The sequence below is a fragment of the Colias philodice genome, chromosome 2, assembly GCF_061535455.1.
Source record: "Colias philodice isolate Cphi_HAF_F1 chromosome 2, ilColPhil1 Martin Lab GWU primary, whole genome shotgun sequence".
In the NCBI taxonomy this organism is placed as follows: Eukaryota; Metazoa; Arthropoda; class Insecta; order Lepidoptera; family Pieridae; genus Colias; species Colias philodice.
In genome coordinates this window covers 10,341,277-10,356,418 of record NC_143087.1, presented here as the reverse complement: position 1 = coordinate 10,356,418, position 15,142 = coordinate 10,341,277, and the positions used below count along the sequence as shown (strand labels likewise).

The window sequence follows — 15,142 nt, the reverse complement described above, 5'->3', positions numbered from 1 at the left end:
GACATATTGTTATTACAAGATACATTGTATGTTTGTGGCATATTAATTTATAATACACTAGCTGTGCACCGGCTTCGCCTGTAGTATACGATTGAATATTGGTCGTACAAACTCAGAAACCTTCGTGAGCCCATGTACAAGACTTTACTGAAGATTATTATGAAAAAATGTACAGTTTACGATTCTACAAAAGACATACATACAAACATTTATTTATTATTTTGTAATAATCGTAATCTTCTTTGTAATAATCGTAACCGTTTATTTACGTAGAACAATAGTTTATCTATGATACATCTGACATTACCCCAATGCTTCAAGCTGAGTACCTATCGACAGACAGGTGGTTTTCTTTGTGTAACACAATAGCTTCCGAAGAGCCATCCACAGCAAACTGTTTAACAGAACAAATACTAACGACGTAACCTATCAGCGGATTAACTTGTTTGTTTAGCGTTGATAATCTGTGGGCATACTGAATGTATTTATAAATGGACTAGTGGTCCGCCCCGGCTTCGCCCGTGGTATGTTTAAACTATCCTATCTCTCAAGTTGTGCCGAACTGCACATGGTGTGCGAATCACTACATAGTATAAAACAAAGTCGCTTTCCCTGTCCCTATGTCCCTATGTCCCTATGTCCCTTTGTACGCTTAAATCTTTGAAACTACGCAACGGATTATGATGCGGTTTTTTTTAATAGATAGAGTGATTCAAGAGGAAGGTTTATATGTATAATAAGATCGATTAAGTAGTGGAGAAGTACTGTTATTTTTGAGGTTTCTAATGTGATGTCGTAAAAAATTACATTTATTCCGCTTACATTGCAAACGCAGGCTGAACCCTACGAGTTTTATCAAAATAATGTACTAAGTATTATACACATTGAAAAGGTCTACAGAAAAGTCCGCGACGGTATATGTCTATCTCTTATGGATAACCCACAATAACTTTTTTTTGTCATTTACTTTTTACGACCCACTTCACCCACTCATATCTCCGATAAAGAAGAGCGAAATGAGGAAAGTAAGGAGAAAGTAAAACCCAAAAAGGTGCCGCTTCCTCCACCTATAATAGTAGATGACATCAGGAACTACCAATCGTTCTTTGATCTCCTCTTAGAAAAGTCGCCAGGGGGCGGCTTTACAATTAAAATTATGCACGGAGAAACCGTAAAAATTAATACTGAAAATGAAACAGTATATCGGACCATCACAGAGTTTTTGACTGCCGATGGCTTTCATTGGCATTCCTATGAAAACAAACAATTAAGACCAATACGAGTTATAGCTAAGAAATTGCACCATACATGCAACCCAGATAGAATTGTAGAAGACCTGAAAAGAAAAGGCTTCAAAGTTGAGGAGGCAGTAAACAAGCTGAGGTGGAAGGACAAGACACCTCTCAATATGTTCATGCTTACCTTTAATAACGGAGAGGAAATAAACAAAATCTATGAGATAACGTCTATATTAGGATGCAGGGTGGAAATCCATCCCTTGAAAACCTCTAAATTAGTTCCTCAGTGTAAAAGATGTCAAGCCTACGGGCACACCCAAAAATATTGCTCCAAGGATCCAAGATGTGTAAAGTGCACTGGTAAACATCTAACTAAAGATTGTAAAAAGCCAGCAGAAGAAAAGCCAAAGTGTGTGCATTGTGGCGCTCCACATCCTGCGAACTATAGAGGATGCATGGTAGCAAAAGAAATGCAGACGCTTAAAAATAAAGCGACAAAAAAACTAAATATCCCAAATCAGCGGAAAACAGCAGATACAAAAGTGGTTCCAGCTGTGAAAGAAAGCAGGCAAGTAAGTAAGCACATCACTTTTGCACAAATCGCGAGTGGTAACCAGACGAAAGGAAGCAACCAAATGAAAGACAGCGTTGAAGGAAAACTCAACCAAATTTTAAGCCTTATGTCCACATTTGACGAGAGACTAAGGAAACTGGAAAGTAGCAATAGAAATGCTACATCTACTGCCAAAAAATGACTCAAATACTTAGCATAATGGAATGGAATGCCAATGGGCTTCTTAAACACCACAATGAATTACAAATTGTCCTTGAAATAGAAAATATTGACGTGTGCTTAGTATCGGAAACACACTTCACCAAACAATCATACATTAAATTTAAAGGTTACAAAGTATATCTTGCACTTCACCCAAATAATACAGCTAGAGGTGGAAGTGCAGTGATAATAAAAGAAAAGTTGAAGCACTATGAAATAAGTAAAATCGAAGAACAAGAAGTACAGGCCGTAACAGTATGCGTTGAAACCAAACGTGGTCCTGTATCTATATCAGCCTTGTATTTCCCACCGAGAGAATCTTTTAATAAAGAGAAATACGTTAGCCTTCTCAAGAGTTTTGGCGACAGATTTATTGTTGGTGGTGACTTTAACGCCAAACATACCCATTGGGGCTCCAGGTTGATTACACCTAAAGGCAAAGAACTTCTAAGTGCCATGAAATATATGAACTGTAACTTTGCATCTACGGGCATACCAACCTATTGGCCTACAGATCCAAACAAAATACCCGACCTATTGGATTTCTTTATATATAAAAATATATCATCTAACTATTTAGATATAAAGAGTATGAACGATATGAGTTCAGACCACTCGCCCATTATTCTTAAATTATGTATAAATATTATAAATAAGAATAATAACCTAAGATTAGTAAATAAGAAAACAGACTGGAACAGTTTTAGAATCGACTTGGACACACATATAAAACTTAATATACCATTAAAAAATCCAGAACAACTTGACATTGAAGTCGAAAAATTTATGGTAGACATACAACAAGCAGCATGGAGAAACACACCAGATAGTCACCCTTGTCACAGGGGAGCAGTCTACCCGAAGAACATTATCGAACTTTTACGTGAAAAGAGAAAACAGAGAAACCGGTGGCACCAAACTCGTTTTCCTGGTGATAAAAAGCTACTAAATAATCTCACAAAACAGCTACAAAGAGAGATACAAAAACTAAATGACGCTAATATGACGTCATATCTCAAAAAACTGACTAACGATCGCTGCACAGACTACTCACTCTGGAAAGCTACGAAACATATGAATAGACCCGTTCTGCATATTCCACCAATTAAGGAAGAAAATGGAAAATGGGCTATCCACAATGAACAAAAAGTTAAAAGATTTGCGCAACATCTGGAAAATATCTTTAAGCCATATGATGATGACGCAAATGAATTACCTGAAGATCAAAACCTTAATGAAGAATTACAAATAAAGTCTGTAACACCCAAAGAAATCTCCAACGAAATTAAGTTTAGTATTAACCCAAAAAAATCTCCGGGGTTTGACTTAATCACAGGCGAAATAATGCATAATTTGCCTCGCAAAGCTATAATCAAATTAACAACACTCTTTAACGCTGCATTTAGGTTGAAATATGTGCCTAATTTGTGGAAAGTTGCTGAAGTTATTATGATATTAAAGCCAGGAAAACCGCCAAACGATGTAACATCATATCGACCGATCTCGTTGCTACCAATAGTATCAAAACTTTTTGAAAAACTGTTACTTAAACGGATCATGCCAATACTTGATGAGAAGAAAATAATTCCAGAACACCAATTTGGATTTAGAAAGAAACACTCCACAATAGATCAAGTTCACAGATTAACAAATGTCATCGAAAAAGCGTTTGAAGAAAAGAAAGTCTGTTCAGCAGTGTTTTTAGATGTCGCACAGGCTTTTGATAAGGTTTGGCACAAAGGTCTCATTCATAAAATAAGAACAATGCTACCAAAACAAATTTCAGATATCTTAGAATCGTATATAACCAATCGAGTCTTTAGAGTTCGACAAGACGATGCCTTCTCGGACCTCAAGGAAATACGAGCTGGTGTGCCACAAGGAAGTGTTTTAGGTCCCATCCTATACCTTTTGTACACGTGTGACATCCCAGTATTAGAAAAAAACATTACTGCAACATTTGCTGACGACACTGCTATCATGGCCACAGGCATCACTTACCAGGAAGCAGGAGATAAAGTCCAAGAAGCTGTGAACCAGGTCTATGAATGGACTCGGAAATGGCGGATAAGATTGAACGAATCAAAATCCGTTCACATAAATTTTACAAACAAAAGAACACAGATTGTCCCGATACTCCTTAATGGCCAACAAATACCTTATGCTAACACGGCGAAATACCTTGGTATGACGCTTGACGCTAAGCTACGCTGGAAGGCTCACGTCAAGAAGAAGCGAGAAGAATTAGGCTTGCGCTATAAGAAATTGTATTGGCTTCTTGGAAGATACTCCCAGTTGTCGATACATAATAAGCTTCTCATATACAAACAAGTCCTCATGCCAGTATGGACGTATGGTATTCAGCTGTGGGGCTGTACCAAAAAAAGCAACATTAACATAATACAACGTTTCCAAAATAAAGTACTGAGAGACATTGTAAATGCCCCCTGGTACATCCGTAATGGTGACCTCCACCGTGACCTAAAAGTGGACACCGTGGACAAAATTGTTCAAAAACATGCAGAAGCTCATCAACATCGACTTCATCATCACGTGAATGTTGAGGCTATCCAGCTCCTTGATACCACGGACCTAGTGCGAAGACTAAAAAGGACTAAACCTTTTGAGTTAGTGTAGTGATAAGTGAAAAGTGAACAGTGACAATTATCTGTATACCAAAGCACACGAGCAAAGTGACTTACTTCCCCTTAACAGACACTAAGCAAGTGACAATGGACACTCTCTTAGAATAAGTTATTTAGAAATTTAGGTTAACATAAAATTACTTATTAGTCTTGTAGGCTAGATTGTAATTTGTATAAGGTGCTATTTTAATTAGCAACCTTATTTAATAAAAAAAAAAAAAAAAAAAATTTACTTTTTACGACAAATAATGGCTAATTTGCGATGCGATTTTAACCAATACAGCATTAATCCTTAACCAATTAAATACCTTGAATACATTGTTCATTTAATATAGATCTATATGGCCCTTTACACCGTATGATTTAAGTGAATATTTTCCAAGATATTACAGATTTAAAAATTGCGGGACGTAGCGTTTAAGGCCGCCCGGCTATGTATTTTATACCCGTGCGATGCCGGAGCGGGCCGCTATATTTTTATATACAACGTTCACAATTTTTCTGTAGTGTAGTATCAGCATTGCACCCGTGCGAAGCCGGGGCGGGTCGCTAGTTTTATTATAATCGGTTAAGTGGTTTAGGAGTCCATTGAGGAAAAAAATTGTGACACGAGATTTATATATATTAAGATAATAGTCAGGCAATAGCTAGGAATTGAATAGGTACTTTTCGTGTTTTTGTGAAACTTTTTAGGCGCGTTGAGAGTAAAATTTCAAGGTAGCGTCATGGCAATACCGTCATGTCATGGAGTAAGGCGACGATTTTGGTATGTTTGAATCTTGCAAAGATGTTTCATTACTGACGTACGTGTGCTTGGCACACGCGCTCCATTTTTCATTATTTTAACTTCGTACGTTCAACTCGTGCAAATATGGTTCGATTGACCAATGTTTAATATGAATTTGAAGTAAATCAGAGTAAATATAATAAAAGATTAATTTTCATTGTCATATTTTGTAATTATATTTCCAGTATATTTTGGTTTGTATCTCTTTGCCCAAATTTTCTTATCTGCGGATAAATTTTAATAATTTTGGGAATTTAATTAAATAGAAGGCTTGTTACAGGCAATTAGGCCAATGGACCTATTACCCTTTCTTCCAATTGTAATTGCGTGACCTTAGGTGGTAAATAAAATTGAAACCCAATTCTGTAACAAATTGTGAAAGGGGTAGAACCTACATTTTTTCTTTGTACTATAGCAATTAATTATGAACTTTAGTTTCGTCCAGCTTTTAAATACTTATAACATGATTTAGTGAATAATAAAATGGCAATCTAAAACTAACTAAAAATGCTAAATTACAGTTAATAAGTCTAATTCTAATATTTATAATCCCATGGAGAATTTTGGCTCAATTGTTGATTGAAACCAGTACTACTAATCACTTGAGCAAAACCGCAGTTTATTATATAGTAATTTAAATAAAAAATAAAACTCCGTTCTCATTACCAAGTGGAAACAAATGAACGACAGCTTTGCGTCGCGAACAATGACATTATAGCTGAAGTGCATTCAACTGGAAGACAATATCGCTTAAAATCTTTTAAACACGTGTATCGTGTTTCCTTAAATATTTCTATATTTAAGACAAATATGTAGGTGGAGGGACAACCATGACAACTATCCAGATAAATTACAAAAAATACATTTGTTTCATAATCAATTATAAGTGTACCTACATACAAAAATTCAACAAACAATCTTCTTACTTAGGTAGAAAATTATTTTCATATTATGTACTAAGTATAAAAAAAAAAGTGAAGTCCCATGTCCCCAAGTGGTGTAAGGGGCAGATGCATTAAACATTTGTTTCACTGATAGATTTTCTTTAGGAACAAGAAGGTGATCAGCCTTCTGTGTCCCGCCAGACCGAGACATTTTTTTTTCTTCGTCTCCACCGGGAATCGAACCTAGAACCTCGGTTCTACGCTCACGCGTAAACCACTGTACCAAGGAGGCGGTAATGTACTAAGTATAAGATAATATGTTAAACCTTGCCTTGAGAATATTTAATGTACATGCCTTAAAAGAGGCTTTAGGATTTGCTCGTAAGATTTAAGCCAGAAAATCCAAGTTGATATATTAAAATATATCAATCTTCTTCATGAAGCGCTGTTATTTATACTATGTATGTATTTATAAATAATTAAAATTACACTTATATATAAGTTAATTCACGTTCACATTGCCTAACTTTTCGTAATTTATTGGCAAGACATCATAAAAAGTTACCCCTGTTTTTCGTTCTCAAAGCTGAAATATTCAAAATGTCTTTCGAGCTTGTATAAATATGAAAGTGTTGTAAATTTCAACTCCTTGAGGCCATGGTTTTAATATAAAGCTAAAGTTCGTAGTAATATTATTAATGCGAAAATCTTGTTTCCAAGTTGAACTTTGAAATGAAAATAGCTGAGATCCAAGGTCAATCATATTTATCAAAAATCGACCTAAAGCGTGAAATAGGAATATTATTTACATGTCTCACTCAATGTTCATTGAAGGTTTATAGCCAATTATTATCAAAAACTACTTTTTTATTATGTACTTTTTAGCTTAAAATAATCTACGTAAACATACGTATCATACGTACACAGCAACAGTTTCTTAATATCTTATAAAATAAACGTCTAGTCAAGGCAGTAGTGTAGATTGTTACTGGGAAATACAGCGGAAATAGGCACTTCAATCGAAAAGCCCGTAGCAACGTAGACACACGTAGCGCTACGTAGCTCGTAGCAGTCAATGTCAATTGAGTAAACGGAATTTTCTCATTAGGCGTGAGGGCAGTCTAATTTTGTATCTGTGCCCTTGTGAATGATGAAGCTAAAGCGATGTGAAATTTAGAAAAAGAAAATCAATTTTATTAAAAAAAATAGAAGTTTTAACATAGACAAATATAACCAAGGTTTTAATTAAAGTAAGACGGTACTGTCTCTATTTTTACGATTTTCAAAATACGTTTAGATAATATAGTACTTACTGCTGTTGCCTGTTAGGTGTGTAAAAGGATTTCAGTTCTTTATTAATGTAAGATGAACGCAATTAATTCATGTGAAAAAATACTATATGGTATTTCAATTGCCTCTTTTTAGATTCGTCTAATTTTTAAGATTATTTAGAATAGCTTTTTTTTACTAAATCTACATAAGCTTCATCTTCTAAAACTGAATATATTTACTTTGTAAAATATCTTATAAGAACTATCAAGACATCAGAAATGAGCAATTTAAAACCGTAATAAATAGTTATCTCCAAAGACAAAGGTCTCAGTAGAAACAAGTTGGGGAAAGCACTCAAGAATTCTTTGATGTGGCAAATTTGATTATTCCATTTCCTCGTAGTGAGAAATGTAGACCATGCTTAAAATTTTTGTGGTATTAAAATGAAGACAACTGTGGACTATAAATTGCAGGAAAACTTCGCATTTTCGTGAATTGTATAATTTTTTAACTGCTGCAAATCTATACTAATATTATAAAGAGGAAAGGTTTGTATGTATATGTATGGTTTTCACGCATAAACAACTGGACCGATTTTGATGAAATTTGGCACAGATAATCTGAAAGAACATAGGCTACCTTTTATTGCGAAATATGTACCACGATCGAAGCCGGGGCGGACCGCTAGTACTTAATATTGTTACACTATAATTTTATGTTTTGGCATTTTTATGCTAGTATGACGTTACTATGTATGATATAATAATATGTACTTTCATACCTGTTAGTAAAAAAGTGTTAAGAACGCTTTTTTATATCATTTAGTACTTGCTTCAAATGGTAAAAGTAATTAAGTAGGTACAAAAAATTTTTATTGTTTGTTTTGTTATTGATTGAAAATACAAATTAAATTATGAAATGATAGATTGCTTATTATTCAAAAAGATGTTTCAATAACTTTACATTTAACCCGGTTAAGGCACAGGTCCTTTGGTCGATTGCAAATTAATTTCGTACATTTAATTGAATTCATAATTATTGGCTCACTTTGACTTCTCTAGGGAATAACTATTTTAACTATTAGGATAGGTATTATACTCGATATTAGGTTTGTTATTACATACATATTCAAATTACTATACCAAAACTTAAATATTTTTTTATTCAATAAGATGTCAGTAGCGTTTTTGAATCAAACACAGTCAAACTGAGGTCAAACTACACAATAAAAATTTGTGATACCGATTCGATTATGTAACGAGAAACTAAAAATTAACGCTGTAGTTGCTTTTAAAAACCATGTAAGCTGTACAAATATTTGATCTTTCGCGTAGTTCCTATCAATATTTATTTGATACAGATAATTGCAAAATAAGCTCTTATTCAGTTTGAAGATAAATGTAGTAATCATTCAAATATTCTTTATAAATTCTTCTTAATATGGACTTAAAAAAAACTCAATCATCTGACGGATAATCCTTCAGCCTTCTCAATACTGAAAGTACATTTCAATAAAAAATATAATCTGAAAGTTAATTTAAGGACGGGAATCAAGTCACGTAGCGGCTCTCACCGGTGAGTTACCTCTCTGAATATTCTTTCGAACACTTTCAGTTAAGGTTCATATTAATAAATTATTTATATTTATAAAATATACGTATAATATAATACTAGAATATAAATATAAACCAACACACTTATTATTATAAAATAAAACAAACAGCTACATTATAAAAAAAAATTGTTGACAAAGAATTAATGTTCAGAAAGCAGCCATGTTTATGCTGGGCGAAGCAGGTTGGTCACTGATCAGTGTAGACGTGGCGGACCGAGAAAAATGGCAAACGCTTTTTTCTCAACCCAACGTAGAAAATGCTACGCGAAGCTGTTCTCTCTGAGTGGACCCGCCGAGTACAGATCGTCATTTTTTAGATAATTTTTAATTTGTATCAGACTTCCTTCTTTTCCTTTATCCTTATTTATTGTTAGAAATACAATAACATACTTGAATTATGGTTAACACAACTCTTGAATGAATTTGATTTGGGTAAGGTTCAAACTCCAATGGGTTTGGGATTCGAGGTGGGATTGTAAGGAAAAGTAAAAGGCCTCCTGTTTTGTTATTTATTACACTTGTTTTGACTGGCATGAAAATATATGTTACAAGGCTGATCCTGAACAACTGCCACAGTGTAATATTTCTTAGGAATGAATTTATTTTCTCACGATAAAATATTATTTAAATACACAAAAAAGATTATGTTGTAATAATCGTAACTTTTGCAATTTATTAATATTTCAATGAATTGTGAGATATAGGGTATGTGCTCATATTATCTGTACCTGCTCTTTTAAAATTTATATTAGTTACCATGAAGCTGTAGCCGATTCGTTTTTTGTAGTAATGGCCTAACTTTTATAATTTGACACAAATTAAAACAGATAGTAAAAATGTTGTCAAAAATCTAATCAATGTTAGTTCACAGTTTTTTAAAGTTGTTTAACACAAAAATACACGATAGCCGGAATTTGTAAGTATATATCAAGAATAAAAAGTCAAAAGCTTTATAAGGTTTGTTTGTATAAATATTAATTCCCACTTAGATCTTCGCGGTTGACGTTTTCAGGATTTTTTTAAGCCCTTTAATGCCTCAGCCCCCGGAATCACAGACACAATAGAAAATCTATTGTGTCGTGGCCCGATCGGGCAAGGGGTTAAATTATTAAATATTTTAAAATTAAACTTTTTTATACGCTATTTCTTATACCAAGGATATAAATTACATAATATAAATCTATATTTATGTCATCAGATAAGTAAGATAAAATAAAAACAGTGCTTGTTACGTGTATTGTGTATTTGTTCAATCAGCACTATTTGTTTGGTCTCTGAATAGTATAATTTATTCAAACGAACCGCAATCAACGTTTCATACGAAAATAGAAATATTCTTGTGATACACAGAAATTTTACTTGTATTTTCAACCGACTTGAAAAACGGTTGAAAAATTGATAACATCCTCCATGTTATCAATTTTTTTTGTGTTTCTTACCTCTGAGGTCACTACTGGGTGAACTGATTGTGATGATTTATTTTTTAAGCTAGTGCCTTTCGGTTGGTCAAATTTGAAATTTAAATGTTTTGTGGGATTATATTTTGAAGGCGGTTTAGTTTTAAACAAAATTGATTTTGTATATCGTAGTTGATACGTTTTCGGAGATATTTGGTTTTAATAAAACAAACAAGTCTTTATTCATTTTGTAGCTTTGAACGTGAATTTCTATTTTATTTATTAACCGACTGACTGCTTTAAATGGGATATATTTTATTTATGTTTTTATATTAAGAGGAATGTTTTACACAAAATTTGTGGTATGAAACTTTGTTTTAGAATTTAGACGTGGATCCATGTTACACTGATAGTGTGAAAGAAATGTAATTGCTTTTTTATTTTTAAAATCATATTTGCTTTCGTTTAAGTTTATAATTACATCACAGAACGAAGAAAGCAAAGTAAAAACATAAACAGATTCCCTTCAATATGTATAGATTCTTCAAAGTATTGATGAAAGAGGACAGTGAGTCTATTTCAAACAAATTAACCTTCAGGAAAAGTATGCCAAAATAAAGAAAATTATAACACGCGACTGCCTTCGTAATAATCCCTACAAAAGAGAAATATTTTCTTCTTCACTGAGTGTATAAATACATTTACCTTTGAAAAGCCAAATGGCTTTTGTTTTGAACAATAAATTGAAATATGATGGTACGGTTTAAGTATTTTTATCTCACTGTCTAATCGAATCCTGTTAATTAAAATATTTGAGAATGTTTGAGATATATTTTAAATCATTTTGGTTTTTCAAAATCTAGAAAATTTAAATTTAATTTTAATTTTCACGCGAACGCATGAGAACAACTGAACTTTTTCATTTAAGTCCAGTTGGATTTAAATCAAGCCGAATGAAATTCAGGACAACACACACTAGCTATCATTATTGACTTTTTTGTACCTACTATGTTTTTTTTCTGCCACATATCTTTACGTAAGAAGCAAAAATAAAACCTAATAATTTTATAAGTAGCGCATATAAAAAAAATAACGATGTAGTTATTTTTTTTTGTTCACCCATCCTCGCAACGCAGGTTTTTTATTATTGTACCAATATAAAATATACAGTTACGCAATACTACAATAGTTTTATAGACCCACCGTGTATTATAGTGATATAAAAGCCCATGTCCATATTGTTACACGCAAATATTTACCTTTTTTTGGCTTCATTTTCGAGGTTATACAGTGTATAATATAGACTTATCTTTTGTCTCGAAAGGCTTTTATGTAATCCTTGATCTGGTAAATGAATGAAAACAGCTTATGGAAGTAATGGAACACAGAATAATAAAAGAGTAACAGGTAATATTCAACAGGGGATTTCGCATAAATAATAAAAATGAAATACTAAAACAATAAGAAAATAGAAACGACACTAATATTTTTCATGTCAAGTTTGATGAAGATATTAAAAGAAAAGTAAAGCCACAACAAGAAAGTGCTTTGTTCTTTAAAAAGTATTATCATATTTTAGAAGACGCGTCGAGTTGCTTCGACGAATAGCCAAAGCATGCAAGATAAACCGCGACTCCTTGACCGCAAAATCGACGCGAACAAAGTCACAGACGTAGCCAGAAGCTTATAATATAAATTATTATTTTATTAACATAATATTAATTATTATTTAATTTTACATATTATCTTCAATCTCTGTAAGATATTCGAGTTTTGAATTTGAATTTATAAACAACTATCCGCACCCCGCGGTTTCACCCGCGTGGTTCTGCTCCTGTTGGTCTTAGCGTGATGACTGATGATATATGTATAACCTTCCTCGATAAATGGGCTATCTAACACGGCAAGAATTTTTCAAATCGGACCGGTAGTTCCTGAGATTAGCGCGTTCAAACAAACCAAACTCTTCAGCTTTATTATATTAGTAGATATAGAAGTATAGTATAGATAAATCATTTTTTTTATATACGCCGTCACTTTTACTGCATATATAAACGTAAAGTCGACTTCAAGAAGTGTGGACACAGAATTTAGTGCATTCACCGCTCGTAATATAGGATATTGGATTATCACATCATGCACAAACACGCTGCCCACAAGTGTCATGCAAGCAAGATGATCGTTTCATCTTGTTTTGTTCCTTGTTTCTTGAATAATTCTAGAATAATAGCTGTTGGTATTAAATACGAGTGTGTATGTTTTATTATAATTAATTTATATGTTTAAAACTACCCAATCAAATTCAACCTAACCCTAACTCTAGTCGAACACGGACTACTTTTGTCTATAAATCAACCTCCTAAAGCTTGAAATAGGGGTTGAAAGTTTTTATTTTGTCCATAGGTCACCGCGAAACATAGCTAACACAATATAGTAAACGATATTTTAAGTAAAGATCCACATTAGTTTTATTATATTCTATTTAGCTATACATATTCTATGCTATATTCTATTAAGCACCAAATAAGAATGAAATCTAATCGTCCGAAATACACCATAGGTATATTTCACAGCAGGTTGTTGAATATAGCGTATCGTGACTTCTATCTAACGAATTAATGTTTTGCATGTATAGATGTAATAACTATTTTATTACTAGGTTTTACATTTATAACGAAAGTTCTGAATGTTACTGAGTGTTATTCTAGATCCGAATATCCCTTCCTAATCCATATTAGTTACACAATCTGTAGCCATAAGGGCGACTATTGTGCAATTTATGTATATTTTTTTAATGTTATTTCTTTACTTTGTTGTGTACAATAAAACTTTAATTCATTCATTCATAATATCATTAAAATACTTCAGTTAACATTGATAACATTGCGAATTAATATGTTAATTAACTCAAGTTACCAAATATATCTGGAAAACGATCAATGGAAGAAGCCACGAATTTACATCAAATGTATAATATTATATACATTTGATATAAATTCGTGGAATGTATTATATACGGATTCTATAAATATGTTCGTTGATTTTGCTTAATGTGTAAATGTTAGATACGGTATTCATAAATAATATATTTTTGCTGAAAGTCAATAATAAGAAAAAACAAAAAACGCCACTAATCAAAGAAACAAAATAATTTCTAAAAATTTTTAACAAAGGTCTTCATAAAAATTCGTCTTAATTATTCATGAAAACTCCCGTAATTTTATTAAATTTAATGAGACAAAGAGAGAATTTTACTGTAGAATAAACGATTATTTTTCTTTCAGCCTGGGAGATTAGCAATGATTCTTATAATATTTTATATTATTTACTATACTAGGTATACTCTATTAGATAATGTATGAAAAGTAAGTTCAAGAATTATATAGAACAATGAATAGTATATTTATGTTTTATATTATTATGTTATATTTCTTTTAAAATTATTATTTAATACATTTAAAACTTAATACAAATAACTAATCAAGTAGGAATTAGGTATAACAGTGTTAACATAAACAATATGATAATAAGAGAATTATAAAGAGGCTGCACATTTAACGTTTCAATATAAAGTTAAATACTTAAACTATTAACGCTTAAATTTTTTAAAGCTGAGATATTTAATTACATAATGTGAGAATTTCATCTCATTCATTTTCGACAAAATTACGATCAAAAACGTTAAATACCTATTCACACCATATGGTTAATATTATCTAAAATATATCTTTGGTGTATTTAATTAAAGCGTATTTTCCTTTACAAACATGTAATTTATGTCTAGTGGGTACATATACATTTTAAATAACTTACTGCTCTTGCCGGATCGCTCAGAGATTTCTCTGACCGAAATCACACATTCACTGGAGGTGGTGTATAAAAAAGTCCATTTCAGCTAACAATTCCACAACACAACAGTACAATACAATGTAATATTAACGTATACACAGTAACACGGTGCCTTTCATACAAAATTAATTTAAAACTTGGATCTTTGAAAAGAGCGTCGCGTTGTAATGGTGCGCCTCGTCTGAGTCGAGAGGGTTGTTGTTGCTAACCACGCATGCGCTCAACTATCACCGCTTTCCAACTACGTGCACAGAAATGTGTGCACGTTATAATGTACGTGGTTTTTATTGATAGGCAAACACAATAGAACACTGTGTGCACGCGAGATGTGGGTACGGAACGCAAAAATGGAGGTAAACTTGGATTGTTCTAAAATCGGGCATGTTTTTATTCTATTCTGGACCTTCCTATTCATGGTTTTTCCTTATATCGATTAGATACCTATGTTTTTGTTTTATTTTTATGGCAACTTCCATAAATGGAATAATAAATTGGCATAGGTATTGGTAATCATTGACTTATTAATTATGGAATAAATGCCGGTAAAAAATATAATACTATCTACAAAAAATTGCCTTTTTTATTAAAAAAACATCGAAGAAACTAGCTTGCATCAGGAATTAATCTTTCCAATCGACCACACTGATATAGCTGCTCATGACAGTAGGCATACATAATTC

At 32.6% G+C, this 15,142-nt stretch overlaps 1 protein-coding gene across 2 annotated transcripts in view; it reads right to left on the bottom strand.

The window, feature by feature from the left end:
- Ndae1 (Na[+]-driven anion exchanger 1) overlaps positions 1-14,653 on the bottom strand; it is a 50,554-nt gene extending 35,901 nt beyond the window's left edge. For both annotated transcript variants that reach the window (XM_089708271.1, XM_089708277.1), the window contains exon 1: positions 14,427-14,653. The gene's annotated coding sequence lies outside the window, so the exon portion shown is untranslated. The remainder of the gene's footprint in view (positions 1-14,426) is intronic.
- Between the last annotated feature and the right edge of the window lie 489 nt (positions 14,654-15,142).